Below are 20,926 nucleotides of genomic sequence, written 5' to 3'. Positions count from 1 at the left end.
CTGATGCAATCTAGTTCAGACTGATTCAGTGACTTCTGAGTTCAGAAGCAAAGCCCAAGAAATTGTACTGATTCAGGATCACCAGCTGTTTGTGTCCTTGGACAAGCTGAGACACTTTATGGACTGTCATTTCTGTAGTTGTAATGGATTCACAGGGGCAAGTTTAAGATACATCATTTTATTGTTCAAAGGAATAACTGTTTTATTGGATTTTATCTTCTTGGTTTTCTCAAATGGATCCTCTGTTCCCATACACTCCAGCAACCCAACTCTTGCTGTGGTATACTGGTAATTTGAGAATATTTATAAACAGATTAGGAGCCATGCTTTCTTAATATTCATGAACTCAACCCCTTTTTCCTTGCCTTGAGAAACAGACTAAATAAAATAACAAGGTGGATGTTGGACCCAGTTTGAAAAAGAAAAAGACTTTGTGAAATATTTTATTTTAAATGTTATTTTAGCAGGTGGGAGCAGCATACTTATACTGGCCAAAAAAGCCGAGAAAGATCATTAAAGAGAAAAAAAAGTCCTCCCTCAAATGTTACCAAAATGTCACATCACATAGAAACACTTTCAAAGACGAAGATATGTTCTGTCCTCATGCACCAGTTTCATAATATTGTGACATTTACATTCTAATGATAACTAAACTTTGATCTTTGGGAAATTATAGAGCAAAGAGCCTAATTTTCTGTGATTTTGTCACCTCCCTGAGGGAACTAGATGCAGCCTGCAAACCTCACAGGGGTTATGCAAACAGAAAAGAAGACAGTAAAATATTGGGAAAGATGGCTGTTTGGTTTATGTGTGCACACAGAAGTTATGAGGATTAACCAGGTTGAACACCGGGATTTGGTTAAGGAGAGCTGCACAAAACCCATGCAAACATTCTCCTCCACTTCGGAGGAGGAGAGAGAGCTAAAGACATAAATCTGAACCTATCTATCTTTTACTGACAGTGGGTCTTGAGAAGTTGGGGGGCAATGGGCTAAAGGGATTGCTGAGCTTCAGCTTTATTCCTGATTCATGTCGCAGAATTAGCACTAACATAGGGAGGAAAGCCTGTAAAAACCCTCCTTAGGAGGGAGTAAATGACATAATTCTGCCTACAGCTTAGTAGACTACTGCTGATGCTGCTCTCTGAGCAAGGCGGAGGCTACAGTGTCTACATACTTTTGCAGGGTGTGCTCTCATGTGTCCTAATACAAATACCTACTTTAACAATTAATCTCTGGCTTGACACAAGGTGCAGAAAATATTTGCATTGCTGGTGAAATACTGGCATTTGGATGCTGTTGCAAGGCAAATCCTCATTGTACAGTGGAGCCATTGTTCGTTCTCTCTCCCCTCAGAGCCTAGATGAAAACACTTTTCCTTCACAAATTTTTCCTTTCAGAAGCCCAGCAGTTACTGAGTTTTGAGGGATTATTGTTTTTGCTTTGGGGCACTGGGAAACTGGCTGCCTTTAGTGTGAGTGCAAGAGGAAAGAGCAATTGTACCTGGGTTTGTACCCTTGGGTGCTGGATCCTGGCAGGCACATCCCTGTACCTCTGTGATATGTTATAGTGAGCAAGTTCCATGCAATGGAGGGATAGTAAAGCAGGGAATAGGCGGTGCACAATAGCATGCAACCAAAGACGTTGTTTTGCCTCGGTAATCATCTGCTACCGGAACTATCCTGGGCAATGTTGTGCTTCTCCAAACTGAAAAAGCCTTTAGGTTCATTAAAGTCTCCCAGAGACAAGTACCTTCTGCCCCAAAGTAATTTTCATCAACTGCCCTTCAAAGTGCCATGTGGGACAGAATCAATTAACTCTCAAGTTAACATTTAATAAATTCAACTACTCCCTCCTGGCTGGAAATTTTGCTGTAAGAAAGAATCTTCATAGTGCCAGAGTGCTCAAGATGATAGTCTCTGGTGTGGCTTTTCAGACCCAGATTATCAAGTGATGTATATTCTGTGTATTCCAGTGATTCAATGATACTGCTCATCTGCATCTTTCTGCTGGAACTGATGTGTAGAAAAATATCTGCAATGAGAGAAATACGGTTTTTACTGGTAGAATTCTTGCACAAGCTCTTCATAAAATAATTCTGCACTTCAAATAATATAATATTACACTGTATAAAGGAATGCCATTCTCACATCTGAAACTGAAAAAAGGCCTTTTGTGATTGGCATGGAGTCTTTAAGGGCTAGAAGACAGTGTTCTCATATGCAGGGAAATTTCTGTAAAAGGAAATATAAACTTTACAAACTGTTCTTGGTTTGCTTTGTTAATAATACTCAGTTAATTAATGCTTTATATTTAATTACAATAGATTGCAATTCATTATTTCAAACAGGTTTAAAACCTAATAGGCATCAGACTGCAGAGCCCTTCCTGCCAAATACCCTTCCTTTGTGCACAAAACCGCTTCCAGCTTCTCAACCTTTTGTAATGTAAGTGCAGGAAAAAGAATTAGAAATATGTACACAAAGGGAGATACACTAGAACATTTTGTCTACTCGTTGGATCTGGATAGTCAACATGACAAGAAAAATTAAACTGGGATTTAGAGACACTTTTTTTACCTTGTAGAATGAAGAGCTTTCAGGATTTTACTTTAATTACCTTCTTGTTCAGTTTTTCCTTTGTTGTCTGAAATCATCAATAAGACTTTTGTCTTCTATTTTCCATTGCTATAAATCTCTTGAGCGAAATTGCTGCCTTCAAGTAAGAGCAGAATAGAACTGGAAACAAAAGCACGGAAATGTTTAGGCAACAGATTCCATTAAGAAAAGAGAGAGAGAGAAGGAGAAAGAAAGTACATCTGATTGAAGCAAAATTTCTAAATATTTTCGTTTCTTTCTCCTGCAGAAGCTTTCTCACCTCCTCCAGGAAAGTTTCCCAAATCTGCTGTGAAGACGGTAGGATAGAAGATGGACTGAGAGACTGTAGTGCTGTGCCTTGCTCCCCCTGCCGAGCTCTGCCGCAAGGCAATGCCGACGCAGCTCTGTCCTCTTCCAATTCCCTTACCCACTTCTTACTTCTAACTTGTCCCTAACTAAACTTCTAAAGCTGTCTTGGGAAGGAAAACAGCTAGAAGAAACAGATGGAGAAAACCTGCTGGCTGACCCCAGGAATTAGGTACATTCAGGTCACTGCAGCTCACACAATGCGGCAGCTGAAATGCGGCAGCTGAAACACAGCAGCATCAGCTCAGGGCAGATGAGTCCTTCTTTCCCAAAAGGTTATTTGAGAGAGGTAGACACAGAAGATGATAGTGCCTTATTCCCAGACAAACAATATCCGATGGCTATGGACCTCCCATCAACGCCAGCTGAAACCAGCATGGGTTCCAGCTTAAACCCGGAGAGGTCAGCCTTGAGCACGGGTACCAAACCTACTGGGTTGCTGTAAAACAAGGCTGGGCTATCTGGCGTAAACCTCTCAAAGCAGAAGTGCCATGGCAGAGCTGTGAACCTGCTTGAAAGACTTCGCGCAGAACCCAGAACCCTGCTGTGAAAAGTTTCAGTTCTTAAGAAATAGCATTGCTCTGCCAGTCAAATGTGCTCACAGAAAGCCTCTGATCAGCTGGAGGAAACAGGATACTTGTTAAGAGAGAGCTTAAGTTAGTCAGCACCAGACACAGATACACGAAATATGCAAGGTGAAGTCTTTTTAATCTCTCAATTATATTTTTAAATTGTGTTTCTGCTAACGGGGAGGGAGGAGCAAGATCTGCAAATTTTCTTCAGCATGTATAGACCCCAAGAATTTAAAACTCCTTGGTGATACTTAGTACGAATGCAAACGGCGCTTCCCTGGTCTTTGTTGTCCTTTTTCCAAGTTTTTAATGGGTTTGGCCTCTGAGTCCTTTACTCTTGAACAACTCTAGTATAGCAAGTGTAGAATAGGTATTACTCCAGTTGTTCTGAGCCCCAGGAGAGGATTATTTGCACTTGCAGCAATCCTTGCCATCCCTGTGAGCAGCCCTCGCTGATGTAGGGCTGTACGTAATGGCACGGCGCCCAGCGGCAGCTGCAGGATGCGGCTCTTGGGCGCTCTTTCACTCAGCCAGTGAGTTGGTCCAGGGAGAGACTTTCATCCGGGACACCATCAGTTTGGGTTCAAAGTCTAGGTGTGTGGCAGACATTATTTTATGCATGTGAAGCCATCTATTGTCTCTGTGCTTTATGTCTGAAATGGGGAGAACCATGTTTCACTTGTAAGAGGCTAGGGTAGTATTAATTTGCTGAGGTGTTCAGAGGGTGACAGAAATGCATCTGTGCTTAGAAAATTTAGCAGAGTCCCATCCATATCTCTATAATGTCTAAGAGATTTTCATTGAGTAGACATTGTGTTGGGCTTTCAAACGGAGGTGGACGATGGTGTGTCTCTGCAAGCTCAGAAGAGCAGGTCTCACACTGCAAGGTTTAAGTAGAGCTTTCAGTCAGCTCAGGAGGAAAGCCTTCTCTTTGCTTTCTTGTTGTCTGCCTCTGGATGGTTTGAAAGCATTACAGAATACTATTCCTCAGAAAAAAATGCCTCTGCAGAAGACAAGATTTAAAAAGGTCGATTCTTATCATAGGGCTACAATTGAATTTTGAGTTGAAATTCAATAGCGGCTGCCTTAGCCCAATATATGGCTTGTAAAGTGAAAGCCTGCCAGACAAAATATCTACCTGTTTCTCTATCTGTCTGTCTATCTGGTATTTATTCTATTTTATGGCCCAATCAAGAGAGGAAACAATAAATACACAAGTGTCTGTGAACTACTTTCCCAGGGAAAGTCGGTGGAAGCCAAGAGTCCCTCTCCTCTCATTAAGGCTAGCAATCTTTATAACTGACAGTCTTCTCTCTTTCTATAGACGGCTCCAAGACCCATTGTTTGCAGCTCTCTGCTCTGCTGACAGCCTCAGGGAGCGGCATGCCCGGATGAGCAGGGTTGTCTCTCCCCAGCTGTGCCACCTCTGCCCACATCCTTGCATGGCACTGACTGCTATGGCTCTCTCCCCCACCACGTGGGAAGAGGGACAGCATTTTAGGAAAGAAAATGCAATACCAGACATGAAAGAGTGAGAATGGCTGAAGGCAGGTCTGCCTTAAATGCCTGCGTTTCTTGTCAGCAGTTGGGTTGCATGGGAAGACACAGATCGCCAGGCTCCTCTCTGCAAACCATCTCTCTGATGAATTTTGACCCTCGGTGCTCGTTGCCTGCCAGAAACACTTGTGAGAAGATGCCAGACATGAAGAAAGGGAGAGGAGCAGCCACAACTGGACCCCGGCCAGCTCAGCTGGCGTGGTGGTGTGTGTGAAGCCCCAGGAGCCCGTCCAGGGACAGGCTGGTGGGGGAATCCGCTGGCACCATGCCCTGCTTTCCTTCTCCCAGGCTTGGCAATAGCCGGGGCATGGTAGAAGGGGGAGCCAAACCTGGAACAAAAACAGTGGGCTATACTCACATGAACTGCTGCACCACTGAACAGCTGGAGATGATCAATGTTTATCTGCATGGGAAATATGGCTGTTTTCATTCTGCCTTCATGTTGCTATGCCACTTGCAAGGAAGAGCAACCCCTTCTGAAGTAAAACCAGTGGGCAAGTGAGCCAGAAGAGCTATACAATAATTTAAAGGCCTTGACTTGTTTGTGTATTATACCACATCTTCCCTGTAAATAAGTGTTGTTGTAATGGTAGCTATGGTAGCTCTTTTATGTCAATGATCTACTGATAAGTAAGTCCCTCAGTGTGATGTGTGCACAGGTAAATTGTGTTCATTAGCCCTTCAAGATGGGCTAATGAAAATCACATTAGCACAGTTTAACAAAAAGGTAAATAAGGAAATCTTTTGGAAGTGGGCAAATATTTGGCATCAGTCATGTTTCTGGGAACAAAATTTCTTAGAGTGGCTGCTGATGCCACTGTCTATAAAGAGCCATGCATGCAGGTGAGGAGTAAAAACTGATGTTGATAAAATGGATAATTTCAATATTTTGTTTTACAACTGATGAACTTGCTCATACAATATAGTGCAGTAATTATACTTTTAGGATTATCTAAAAGGAATTAAGCTACTTTCAGGGCAATGAATACAGACCAGACAACTTGGCAAAGCCAGCTAATTTCTAATCTAAAGGCTTCATCAGGTGTTTCCATCACTAACATTGTAATTGTAATGCTTGACTAAAAAGAAGAGTGGTGGGGCTAAGGGACTGAATGAACACAGTTATCTAGAATACATTTACGTGGCCATTCACCATAATAGCTTGTGCAAGATTAAGAGAGATTTTGTAAACTGCTGGCTTTCACTAATATCATGATAAGAGCAAGCTACATGACTGTTCCTTTGAAAATGTGTGCAGTTCTCTCTCTTTATGATAATTGCAGGCTAATCCTGCAAGGATTTTTAGAGTAACTAACTCCAGGGTGGAAGTTACTAGGGAAAGGACTCATTGTACCCAGAGATGGCTCTCGTTATGCTCACAAGGGTACATTCTGCAGGCAGCTTTCCAGAAAGAAGGAATAATTCTAGTCAGAAATGTGTGGAGGCATTGGGTTAGAATGATGGTCAAGCAACTTTGAAAAAGATCTGCATTTTGTAACACAAGTTTCTACAAGATGTAAATGTCCAGACATTTAATTAAACAAAATCTGGTTGATTATCAATAATAGTACTGTCTGATATTTCTTGGCAGTACTATAGCCTTCACATGCAATATTAGCTTCTTTTTTCCATAAGAAGGGATGGATTTTTAAAATTGACTGCAGCACCTGTTGGCCTGCATAATAGCAACTTCATTGCTTAAGCTGTTCTTTTCCAAGGTCAGAAGGAAATCACCTTCTCTCCACCTACAGTATTGTACTGTTGGCATGGAACATCAGTTACGGGTCGGTTTTGTCATTTCTCTCAGACACATGAATCACAGTCATTACCAAATGGAGCAGTTCTGATTGGAGGGCAGAGGGGTGGGATAGGAAACCTGTTTGATCCAGCATAGCAAATCCTCCGTTTAAGTTGGAAATCCTCCGTTTAAGTTGGGAATCCTCCAAATTCCCATCATCTGTGTCTCAATACCATTCCTGCGTATTCTCAGATAAAGGAAAACATATCGCATCTTTACATGTCTAGCTAAGAAGAATTGGTTTCAATCAACAGAGAGCTAAAATTGCCAATGTAGATAGTAACTTCAATTGCAATTTGAATACTGGACTCAGAAAAGAGGATTGAAAACAGCAGCTTTTTATCTACTATCTTGGGATGCTGTAGGAGGGCAGCAGAAACCAAACAGCTGGAGTATGTGGTTCTTCTCTGCACTTGAAAACCCTTTTATTGAAGAGGGAGGAAAAAAGTGGAATTTCAAAATCTGTGTATATCTGATGAAAGAAAGCATGTTTGTGCCTAATCTTGAAAGAAATGAAAAACAGTCCATTGCTATGGTAAAGGGTTTCTTCTGTACCTCTGCCAAGGTCATTGAATGCATGAATCCAGGGAGAGTACAGACCTTGAAAGAGAGCAGCTCTGCTGTTTCCCCACAGCAGCTCTCTTAGGACTTAGAAGGGTGAGAAAGTTTTCTTGCCATTACAAAACTGTTAAATACAACTGAAAATGTTTTTCATACAATTGGCAGTTCAAGGTCTCACCAACATATAATGGACCTAGCAATACCTGAGAGATTGCTACAGACAATGAGTCAGTATGTCCATGCTCCTTTCCCAAGATCCTAGGTCTCCTTGCTTCAGAGATCCCACTGTGAGCTTTCTGTGTTGCAGTCTTTCAACAACTGGGCTTGTTGTCAGGATTTTTGAATTCAGGTCAGTCTGTTCTGTTTTTTTCCATTTCTGCTTTGCAAGGCAGTGCTATTGAGCAATTCAGAGTGCATGCATGGGTTAAGCGCTTCAAAAGTAGTCCTTTCTCCAGCCAGCACCCTTCCCCTGAAGTAACCCATATGATTTCAGAAGTTTTACTGGGATAGAAGAACATCAAGGTGTCAAAACATAAAAGCTTGGCAAAAAAAATAGTTCTGTTTCAGGGCACCCAGATTGTCTCCTATGTGCAACTGCCTAAGTGCCTGTTGGTACATCTGGCTACCTGCTACAGACCCCTGAATCCCAGATAGACATTTGGAGATGAGAGCTGTGGTCTCATGGCACAGCCTCCTAGCACTGTGGTGGGGAGCCTGAGTACCCTGAGTGCTTCAGCTCCTTATCCAGAGACACTCAGAGGTCCTAGTCTTACTCCACTGGTCGGGCTCTCAGGCTTTCCAACTTGTTTGTTCATGGAGAAACTGGAGGCAATCCAGTGGAAGGTTATCAGGAGAGTCAGAGGCCTGGAGGGTGTGTCTTGTAAGGAACAGTTGGGCTTGTTTAGTCTGATGAAGAGGAGGCTAGGGGGAATCTAATAGCAGCCTACAACTACTCAGAAGACAGTTGCAAAGATGATAGAGTCAAATTCTTGGTAGTGGCAGATCATATGACAAGGGGCAATGGCCACAAACTCTGGCTTGGGAGGTTCAGGATGGACATTAGAAAAGATGTCTTTACTGAGGTGATAGTGCAGCACCAAAGCACGTTGTCCAGCGAGGCTGTAGAATCTACATCCTTGGAGGTTTTCAATATTTAAAACTATTGGACAAAGCCATGAATAACTTCATGCAGTGTTGGTGACAAACATGCTTTTAGCAGGAGGTTGAACCGGAGACCTCCAAATGGTGCCTCCTGACCTACACTTCTATGAATCTCTGGTGATCTGAAAGTTTCTAGGAGTCCTACTCTACAGATAAGCAGGATCACAGGCAGGAACAGCTTATTTATCTTTCAGAAAAGGATAAACAATCCCCACTTCTCCTCCCAGGACAGCCGTATTTTTTTCCCTCCCCTTCCTCAGGTTGCACACTTACTGAATTTCCTCTCTGTGAGAACTTCAGAGAGGTCTGAGCTTTGTTCTGGCTTGTGATGGCAAACATTTCACATCTGCAGGTTTCCTCCGGGACGGCGTTAGGAATGGTGGTCAGCCTCAGTAAATCACTGTCATAGCTGGGCAAGCAGTAAAGAGACGCAGGTAGAGAGCTGAGATCTCCAGCACAAGCCTGCCTTGCTATTTGTTGCACTGTTTCAGCAGATGGGCCAGCATTTCCCGGCATCTCCCCTTCCAAACACCCCAGCTCACACGGTGGGATTGTTTTTACCTTCAGTGTACCGTGTTCTGACTAAGAGGGAAGTTGGAGCCCTGACCTCTGTCTCCCCTTTTCTTGCTGCAGAAGCACATAGGGTTATCCCCCAGAATCAGGCCTGCCATTAAGGTATTTGCAATAATCTCTGCAAAGTTGCCAGAAAACCTTGCTGCTGCCTGCACTTTACTTCAAACAAATTAAAAGGCTTGCGTTTGATTTTTTTTTAACCACTCAGCAGCAACAGCAGCACAGTCTGAGCATGTAAAACAGCTCCACTGAGCACACCAGCTGAGTCACTGCTTTTTACCACAAACCCCTCACAGCAGAAGCTGGAGAAATCAATAACACTGTGCAGCTTAGTAAAAGTGCTGAAGCTGTTCAAGGTTCTTATATAGAAACACACCAAGCGTTCATAGTGGGAAAAGCAGCTCACCTCATTAACGCTTGAAAAAAGCCTTTAAGTTTAATTTGCCAGACGCGCTGAGGTGCAACCTCCATGATGAGGGAAAGTGACGGGTGAAGAAATATAGGAAGGAAGTGGAATCAGTGATACCACCAGAGGGGGAAAAGATCAGCTTTCAGCATTATCACTGAGCCTTGGAAAACTGTTTATTGCACTCCGTATTGCATCTCAATTCTGAACACACAGCCTGCATAAATACACAGATCCTGCACAGCGGTAAAAGAGGAGCTCTTCTTAAATTGTAACACTTAGCAGTCTGAGGGCAGGAGTACCACAGGGTAGCTGAATGCCCTCTCCTCTTGCAAGTCACCCTGTAAAGCCTGCTATTTCTGGGAGACTGTGCTTCCATTATCCTCTACAGAGGGGATAACATGGTGCCAAATCCCATGCAAGTAGGGGAGACTGTGCTACTCTCACCATCTATGCAGAGATGCCTCTCAGCCTGTGGCATTGCCAGTGGGTAGAGTCAAGACTCAGGATAACAGCCTGTCTCAGTCTTCTTACACACACACACGTACACGTACACGTACACGCTTACATGCATTCTCCATTCTACAAGTCTCTTCTAAGACACTTGCTTGTAAATATTGGCCAGGCATGGTGCTCCTCCTTTGAGGAATCCTGCAAAACTCTTTGCATATCACAGTGATTTATTGTCTTACTAGCTCTAACATTTGGAAGACCCACTGAACTTTTCACCAGGGTAAACATATTAAAGCATAACACTAACCATCTGCTACACATTTCTTCCTTCCAGAGGCAAATTTATATGAAAATGGCCAAGTCTCTCTTTCTATACACAGTTCCTCTCTTTTCCATCTTGCATCAAAGCACCCACTCATCTCACTTTTTCCCTCTTTTTTAACTTTAATCTGTGAACAGGCAGAGGCTCCATCCAGGAGTGTAAGACTTTCCACAGCTAGTAAGCAGATGTTCTTTGTTTGACATCACATCCCAGCACACACTCATCTCTTATCTGCTAGCATCTTGTGATTATAATCACAAGATTCTTCTAATTATTACAAAATCTTCTTTATTCAGTTATGCACCTGGTCCGCGGAAACTTGATTGCATTCCACAGGGCATTTGAGCTCTCTGACATTTTAAAGTTTATGATTGCTGCAGCAGCAGTCGTGACCTCCCCTTTGAAAACTTTTAGCGTTGAAGGAAGAAATTGCACCTGTGCAAAAAACCTAGATATACTCAGTCTAAAGAAGTGTAACCAGTTATAGCTGTCCCCGGGGCGAGCTGAAACATCAAGCCTCCTTCCAAGAGGCCACTGGAACAGTATCACAGCACCCCAGGGGCTACTGCTCTGTCTTTCTTCACTTTTCACTTCTCAGTTTAGCTGCTAAGATCTGAGGAATATATGCGGTGCATCCTATACGCATAGACAGGCCATAATAATACTGGTTTTGCTAGGGCTGAGCTGACCTTTTACATTTGACATTTTTGGTTTGAAAGAAAACAATGGTATTTGCCTTATATGACAAGTAGACATCCTAAAACCATTCAGCTTCACTACAGTTTGGTGATATTGAATCTGTGGTCTGCAAAATACAACACTTCTCAGCTGCTGAGAATGAAGCTGTGAACGGTAAAGAATAGTCTGATGGAATAATAAGGGGTAGAGTAAAGCAGAAACATCCCCAAACCTCCTCAGAAATCTGGATCTGAATGACTTTCCTTACTACCAATCACTGATGATAACTTTATTTCCTCTCTGATAATTGCATTACAAGGAGAAGTCAAAGAGCTGGCATAAGACCAAGACGTATGCAGCAAGACAGGAAGAGTGCAGGCATCCCACCTTATAAATAAATCTTCCTTTAAGGAAAAGTTTTATTTTATCATCTTTGTTTGGTGCAGCTAACATAGCAAACACATAAAACCAAAACACACCTGCAGTTACTCATCACATTCTCTTCCGTTTAAATCCTTCCTCTGCAAAGAAACAAATAAAAAACCTTCCTCATGTAGGAAACGTAGGTGCACCCAAGAAGATCTCCTGCCTCTCACCTCCAGTATTCCCCTAGCCTGAGGGGAACACCAAGCATGTCACCTCCAGTTTCGAGGCCCGAGACCTGAAATTCTTTCCAAAGCAGGAAACCTTTTTTAAGATTTTAAACTTGCTTCCCACAACTAAGGGAGCCACTTCCTGGGACGAGGTGGGGGGATTCCACTTCTCCTGCTGCCTGACTCATTGCTGCACGGGGGTGGTGGCTTACCTCCAGCAGCACTGTCAGGGTGGGCACAGCTCGCTGCGAGGCCCAGCTAAGAAACTCCCATGAGGCTAACGTGTTTGCCATAGGATGACAACCCATCATACGATGCACTTCATCCAATTCCTTTATGCTAAGCTACTTTTCACATTTCCAAGCTAGATTGGACAAAGCTTTAGAGTCCGCACCAGGAGAACCCAGCCTGGTGAGGCTCACCGGTAGCCAGACCAACCTCCTGAGCCCTTCTTCTATGGCCCTACAGGAAACCGTGGGCAAAACTGCTTAGCATAAGGTGAACAAAGCAGTGAAGGTATGATTGAAGATATCACTTTAGTGCCCTCTTCCTGGGCCAAAAGAGGATGTCTGGGATGTAATATTAACCCAGTGATTTATCCTACTTGGGGATAAAAAGACAGCAGGGTGAGGTTCCTCCATCATTAAATATGTTAAACATGAAATTGTAATAGCTGATGTTCTCAGAGCATTAGCATGACAGGGTAGTGAGTTCGTAGCATTTGCTTTGTAAAGTCAGCTGTTCTGGGGTAATCATCCTTCACTGTGTATTTTCTCCTTACACTCTTCTATCCTGCAGAGGGAAGAGTGCAGCTCTTATTCTTCTCTGCAATTTTCCTAGCTATTTCTTCATTTTTGCTTTAAAAGCATTCTCAACTTCTTGTTCCCCTGCCCCCAACATACTCCCAGTCTCCCTTTTTACAGCCAAGAAAAGCAAACTTCCAGTATAAAGGAGGTTTGTTGTTTTGGTTTTTTTAATGGCAAACCTCTCAATGTATAGGCAAGGCATTCGATGGTCCTGTAAGCAAGTACTGAGAGTTTTTGCCAATCTGCATTTGTGCTGATTGACTGAACAAAGTTTCTTCTCTATTATTGTGCATTTGCCTTTGGAGAACCATCTCCAGGAGGGTTCTGCACTCTCCCTCTGAGCCTCTATACTATACACCTCCAAATGCATAGTGTACACCTCTTAGAGGCTCAATGCCATTTGTTACTACTACAGCAGCACAACAGGGCTGCAATGAGGCTCTAGACCCACATTGGCAGTTGCTCTTGACATACGATATCAAGACTGGCTGCAGACTTAAGAGATACAAGTGGGTAAAACACAGCACACAGCACAGGATCACAGTGAAACGACCATGATTATTTCGCAGGTGCCAATTCTGTCCTCATCAGCAATCCTGCATGTGGGAGCAAGGCTTCTGTGAACTCACTCATCCCTATCTCCATACTGCCAGCATCATGCAGGTGTCCACAAAATCACATACGCATAAGCACACAGGCTTGCAGAACATCTTAGGCTTTGGGATGATGGTTTTCACTAGCTTTCCTAGCAAAGACCAGACTACAGTCATTTGCACCGTGGTGAATGTCTAAGGATTAAAAGCTTCTGACTGAACACTGGAGATTTCCCTGAAGAGAGGGATTGCCAGTCTCACAGCACTGGTTGTGGACAAAAGCAGAGCAAGTATGTTATTTGGACATTTGTCCTTGCTAGTTCTCTTTTCAAAGGAGATTTTTAGCTATCAACCCGCACAATTTTTTGATGTATTCATAGAATACTATCTACTGGAAGTTTTTCTACAGTGAATCTATTCTTCTGGTGGAAAGGTTCTCTGTCTGTCGTGCCCTTCCTCCCAAGTCAGGGTGGGTCCTGGTGGAAAGCTGGAGGTCCTACTGGTGGAAGGCAAGATGGCTCCATCCATACAGTCAGTCCAGGACTCCTCTGCTGAACCTGCCCAAAATGTGAAACCTCCCCATCTATGCATGTGGGTCCTCCACTGACAACCAGACCAACCCATTTTCCACATGCTGAGTAACACTTCTCACAAAACAGTGATCTCAGCTGGTATCAAATTAATTTGATTCAGAAACTTGGTAGGATATTTTGCAGTGCAGTTACCAGACTCTAAATTGTTCTGTACTCTAATCAGTGGGATCATCACTGAGGTGTTTTGATATTTGTATTTTGTTTGGTATTTTGTTTACATATGTGCCAAATACATGAAAATGTACTGTGTACATTAGGCTCCCTGAATTGCATCTGTACTATTGATATGAGAATGTGACCACTGTGCATTCACAAGTTTTCTCTAACAATACTGGAGTATCACTTGTAGGTAAAACTGTAAAGGACTGATTCACCAGTACAGAATTAAACTGAGCTTGGATTGGGAAAAATCAATTTAAAACCAAAATGAGCTCTTTCTTTATTCCTCAGTGAAATAAATTTTCATTTCAGATCCAATGAAATATTCTATTAAAATAAAAAGATTTAATTGTGGAGGGACAATTTAAACTGTTTTTTTAGTGAATAAAATATTCAGCAAACCAAACATCATCTTTCCAATAGTCACTTAAAAACAGAGTATACAGAAATGCTGATAGGAACACATAAATTAAATGTGCTTGTGACTGTAGTATTTCTACAGGTCAGTATCTCACTAGGGAAGAAAACAACCAAACAGTAATAGTATAAAACTAAACTATAGAAGAGTAGAGATTTTCAGTTTCACCATCATTTATTTTCCCAGAAAATTGCTTTAAAAATAGGAAAATTCTGAAAACTGAAAGTGTGTTCATTATGAAATGATTTTACATTAACTTGATAAACAATAAAATAGTGGTATGAAGATTTTTCCGCCTTTTGAGGGATGTACTCTTTATTGAGTTTAAAACGATAATAAACCATAGAGAGCCTACTGAGCTAGGTAATGAATGTAACACAGCAATTTAAGAGTTCATTTCTGAGGCGCTATAATAGTTTCCAGAGTTTTTTTATCTTAGTGGGGTTTTTATGGTTGTGCAATTGTAGTAATTGAAAGTAGATTATAAAAATGATTCTCCTCCAGACCTTTCCAGGGGAAAAAAAGAGATGGAATCTGAATGATGTTTCATCTGGGAAAATATGGAAATATAATTTTCTTATACCATAATGGTTAGAATGCCTGTACCTGCAACCTCATTATTATAGGGAATATGCACAAAATTTAAATTAAATTGGACACGCTCTCCTGGTTCTTTCCCCATGCCCACCAGCATAGGCAGTGCAGAGAAAGGTATATCTGGCATGCGTGTCAGCAGAGAGATGGGTCTTCACCATCACAGGTTCACCAGCGGTATGAAGTATTAATGTCCCCTTGAGCAGCATCTGCCCCACTCCACATGACAGGACAAGCTGTGCTGGTGTCAAGGCCTCTCCCAAGCTACGGCCAGATCTAGCCTAGTCTTTGCAATGGGAATATGCAATGGGAATACATGGGGATAGGCGCTCACGTACTAAATGGTGAAGAAAGTGCAGAAGATTTTCTGTTCATGCTAAAGACAGGAGAGGAAATAGGTATAACACAGGGGGCTAAAGAGTGCGAATAACAAATTTTTGCAAGATGAGAAGATGATATCAGAAGGCTAGAGGAGCGCAGGACAGCTCTGGGAAGCTCATGTGCAACAGAGGTATTTTTCTGGGTCCTACTATTGATTGGAGAAAGATGACAACACCAGAGGCAGAAGGTGCATCTCCCTTATTTCCAGCTCTGACTGGAGCCGCTGGACTTTGAAGAAAATGGGGCTCAGAGCCTGAGAGTGTAAATTTGTCAAGATAAGAAGAAAAATGGATCTTGGCATTGAGGAGGAAGTTGAGATACTGTCTCAAGCAAGATGATACGTAGCAAGTGAGAGAAGGCAGACTTAGCATCCTCACAAACACAAGAGGTGAAAATTATGTGGAAAAACTGGAATGTGAGGCTTAAACAATATAAAAGCTTGAGAAAAAAGAAACATCCAGCTGGTGATAGGTAGCTACAATACTTAAGTCAGAGGGGCTGAAAGAGAGAGAGCTTGTACTTTGGTGATATTACCCACCTTCGGCAGGAGGGAAGCATGTGAGCCAGAAAGCCAAGGAAGCTGCAGGTGAAATAGCTGCAGAAGAATGGGACGGAAAGGTGGGAAATCAAAAAAATCCCACATTTCTTATGTGAGAATTTGATTAGATGCTCCAAGCCCTTCTACTTTTCAGCTATGCTGGAGAAGGAATTATACGCTGGCATGTCTTGGAAATGCATAGTGGCATTAATGAGAAAAGTCTGTGTGATCTCAAGTATGCTGTGTCCTATGAACATGAGGAGCCTCATACCAAGCCCAGTATCTTGGCAATCTCTGAAACAACACACAGAAAACACATTAAACCCAATGAGATTATAATGCTGTGTAAGCATTCGCCAAATTTCATTCATATTCTGTAAATAAAAATCCTGTTATCTGAGCCACGGTGACCTCTGAAATCGAGGAGCCAGGGATATTGATACACTCAGAGGAAAAAGTCTCTGATGCTACATATGCATGAAAGGACTCTGGCTTTATCAGCATTGTTAGCTGGGATAATGGGCTCTCGTGGCACAACAGAGCAGGGGTCGCCTCACTGAGAGAGGGACAGGGACGGAGTTGCCATCTGCACATTCCTGATTCTATTCATGATAATCAGCCTATTTTTCAAAACATACTTTGCATGCAAACGCGTGTGCTTAGCATTTATATTAGCGACATATGTGGCATTGTTTGAGCTGCAAGCTCATTAGCACGTCGATGTGACGTGCCACCTGAACAGAATGAAGCTTGCAGGACAGAGATTAAAAGGTACGTGGAATGGGCTGAGGGCAGAGTAGATCGTGGCAAACAATACTACTATATCTAGCACCGGGGAGAGTCATACTTTTTATTTACCATGGATTTTGATTGATGGCTCTAATAACCTCACATTTGAAGGTGTACAAAGCACAGTCATGACCTAAAATGTAACTTTCATCAGAGCTCGGCAATGGCTGTCAGTACAAACAGAGTCTGGACTAGGCTTAGATGGATCAAAAAATCAAATCAAGGAAAGAGCAAGAAAAAGAAGACAGATGAATTCCTGAAGCAGCACTGACATTTACATGTGATGAGAAGGTGGGAGAGGTACTATAAAAAAATGCAACTACTACTATAGATGATGATTATTAAAATGTCCAAGAGAACAGACTGCATTTATAGCACTAGCACTTGTGACTGAAAATCATAAAGGATCAGTATGGATTTTGCTAACCAGACTCAAGCTGATGTCAGGCAGGGGCAAGAAGGGAGAAAGAAAAATTTAAACTCTATGAGTTATAGAAAAGAAACAAGTTCAGAGCTTTGATGTGAAGAGAAAGAAGAAAAATCAGCAGTTAGCTGTAACATATGAGCTGGCAGCTACCTCTGGGCTAAGGAAAATGAAGCTTACCAATCAGTGAATAGCTTGGACTAAGACTGAACTAAAGTAAACTGCGTGGATGACATCCCTAGCACTATATAGCACTTAATTGCACTAGAAAGTCTGGATATGTAGAGAATCCTCATCTGTGTCTACATCAGAATAAATAATGTAACCAAAGGGAGACCGATTACTTGCAGTGACTTTCTGTCTATTTGAGGGTCCTCAGCAGGGAGCTGAGGGTGATTTAAGTACTTAGATACATGCACAAGCCACCAAGAAAGGAGAAAAACAGTACCACGACTGATGTTGGTTTCTGGACCAGTGGGCTGCTTTTGTGCTGAAAGCCTGGCTGGATTTCATCTGCTTTGTTCAAGCAGAGCATAATAGAGGGGCTTTGAATTAGATATGAAAAGGGGAAAAAGGACTTCTACTCCAACTAACGTGACACGACCCGACGTGAGGCAGAGCTTTGAGGTAGATCTGCTTACACCTTTTCCTTCTGGTGAGCACATGAAAACTGTTTCAATCTCTGCAGCTCCATTTCACTAAAAGACAAGCTAGAGTAAAGTCACTGTTGCAGCCAAGGAAACCCGAATCAGCTGCATCTGAAACAGATTAAAACAAAAAGTTTTGTAAACAAATGTTTTCGTCCCCACATCCCCAACTCCCTGTTCTTCAGGGTAGGTCCTTTCCTTCAGTCTTGCTCGCAGGCCAGCAACTTTTAGTGGCTTCCTAATTGCAAGAAACTTTACACAGTGTCTCTCCCTGGGAGAACCTCTTTCTTTCCATCACCTTTGAGGTCTGGCTGCATCTCTGCCCTGCCTGCCCTGCTCAGGAGCCTCCAGCCCTGCTGCCATGGCACGCTCCCTGCTGCAGCATCTGTCCCTGAGCAGCCCAGCTCGGGCTCCACAAACATCCTCCCCTGCTGCCTTCTCCTCCTCCCTGCCAGGGCTCTGTCTGCCTCAAGTGCAGCAGCCCAGACTCATAGCAAAATAGATAGTACCTACAGCATAAATGGTGAACACACAAGTAAAACCCATCACCCCCTTGCCACATTTCAATTGATCTAGGAAGTTAAACCAACACAGAAACTCAACATCAGAAGGGTAATCAAGATGAGTCCCCTTCTGCCACAAGGCACTACATCATATGGTATAATATAATAAAGAACAATATATGTAATATAATATATTACATAAACCAGGGAGTCCACTGGATGCCTCGTTCTGAGAACAAAAGTAACTGAAGAACAAGTAAAGTTATACCCCAACACACGTGCGCATGGCAGTGGGGCAGAACCAGAGGAACAGCACTGCCAGAGAGTGGTAGTGGAAGTGTAGTGCTTGTCTTGTGAAGACACTAATCCTGACGTTACTAATAAATGAGAGTAATGCAATGTGGAATAATAAAGGGTGGATATAAGCATGAAAAACAGTAGTGAGAACAGATGGCAATCAATACACAAGAGGGGGATTGACACAAAGTCAGTCGGGATACTGAACTGTGGCTACAACTGAGCTGGTTTCTGAGCTTAGCTAAACCTGAGCCGATACCTACCCGGTCCCTGAACACAATGTCAAAACCAGGTTGGCATCGGCCCATTCCTCCTCCTCACAAAAAACATGCTGTGCATTACTTCAAGCCCACATGCATGTGTACATAAACACACACACAGAAGAAAGTTATTTTGATTTAGTAGCCTCCTTTCATTTTCTTGCATATGGTTCTTCTACATTATGCTAGCATCCCACCCGGCCTGTAATTCCAACTTAATGGCAATCGCCACAGGTGTTTGGTGACATTTATGCACCTTTTGCATACATCCAGGTTGCTTTGCAGTTGCGTGGATAACTAGATCATCTCACAGTTGCAAGCTGCCTTTGGAAAGGTTGGAACCCATGAAGTCTGATTGAGTTTGATATTGTTATTATCTTGGCTGTACAGTCAGCGTATCACAACACTGCTGAATTTAAGTGCAATATGGAAATGAAAGTGCACTATAATAATCTAGCCATCTTACATCCCACTGTGACTTATTTATTTTTTCCTTGCTTTACTCATGAAATTTTTCCATTTCATGCTTAGCTTTTTTTCCATAACATTTAATCAAATTTCATTTTATTTTTCATTTTGTAGGTCTCATATGGGTGTTGTTGAAACTGAAACCAATTAGGAAACATCTGCAGACAACAGAACGCTGTCAAGTGTGAACAATGAAATTTCTGCTAAGAGAAGACAGCGAGCAGAGCGCACTCTCAACAAGTCTGGGAAAGCTTCGTCCAAACAAAAGCCATGTTTATGTCTTCACTGGAGCTTCCAGTGTGTTGCAACCTGGCTCTGAAGAGCACTGTAAACCAAGACAAAGCTGACCCAGCCTTTGTAATCAGCCATACTAATTAAGTTTAGCCCACCACCAGATAGTCTGGTTTAGGTATACTGTACTTCAATGATACAGGAACATAAAGCAATGATTCCTTGCTTATGAAGAAGATACTTTAGTTTCAACTGATAATTTTTTTTCTTTTTTTAATTCTCAAGATCTCACTAGAGAGCCTTGTAAAGGTTATATGGAGACATTTTCCCTATCTCTAACCTAATTTCATTTCTTTTATGCTTCATCTCAAGTCACTGGGGTTGTCATGTTTCTTTATGGGATAATTATAATATCCCCGTAAGGTTTTATTACCTTAACATACTGGTATATATTCTCAACCCTAACTCTAGTTTAATATGCATTTTTAAATAATTAATATGTAGTACAGACAAGCATGTGGTGCAGCAGAGAAATTAGACATCAGGAGGGTCTCTGAGGGAAAGACGTACCCTGTCCACATTCTCGTCCTCCCTCTAACAGTGGCCAAGAGGGGTTAGACCTGAAAAAATTGGTACCACCAAGTTGCCGGCTCCTTTCTGCTGGTAGAACAGACTTTAACACAGCATTGTCAACCTGAAGAAGCAAAAAAATGTGAGATGAGGCTTCCACATCAGGAGTTTGATCATGCAGCTGGAAAAAAAAATATTGTGGGGGAAAGGGCTGGGGTTTTTTTGTGTTTGCAAGTGTGAGGATAAGAAAGTGGGTTTGCCTTCTTTTCTTTATGCAAGATGAGCTTCTCACAAATCTTATGTCATTAAGAGTTGCAGGTCTAAGGAACAAAAAAGAAATACTTTGCTAAGGGCTTGAAGGCTAACACTGCCGGTGCCTGTAAACACCATGAAGGTACCCAACCCAGCTCTGAAACAGGTAGCTCTGTACTGCTGGTGCTCTGGCCGTCACAGCAAAGGGGTCGGCACAGATGAATTGCCAAATGTCTCAATGCAGTCCTGAGTGGGTTATTTTGCAATAGGCCATGTAAAAGCCCCACTATTACCTATCACTTCATGTAGCTGGATGCATGCTGGGTGCAGGGAGGCTCCAGGAGCTGCGGTGTGGACCAGCCTGGAGGGAGATGACTGAGACCATCATCTGTGGCTTCACAGCGAACACGCTTTCTGTCCTTTTTCCTGAGCAGAGATGGGAAGCCTTTACAGTTTGGTTTGCAAACATAATGTTTCCCTTTTCTTTATCAGAAACAACAGATACTGGCATGACAGCCTTGTGCTCCACAGGTTTATTTTTCCTCAGGCAATGGTACCTGAGCTCTTGGTCCCACTGGTATGGCCACAAAAGGAGTCATTGATTATAATAGAAAACAAAAACAACAGTAGTTATTACTTAGAGGTAATGTAAGATGCAGGAAGACAAGTGCCACAGATGAAGCAAACACCTGACGTGTGTTTCTCAGAGTTACCTTGCAGCACTTCCCAGGAGGGGAACAGCCTTTACCACCCCACCGATTACCAGG

This window comes from Gymnogyps californianus, chromosome 2 (assembly GCF_018139145.2).
Source record: "Gymnogyps californianus isolate 813 chromosome 2, ASM1813914v2, whole genome shotgun sequence".
NCBI lineage: Eukaryota > Metazoa > Chordata > Aves > Accipitriformes > Cathartidae > Gymnogyps > Gymnogyps californianus.
This window is presented reverse-complemented; position numbering follows the sequence as displayed.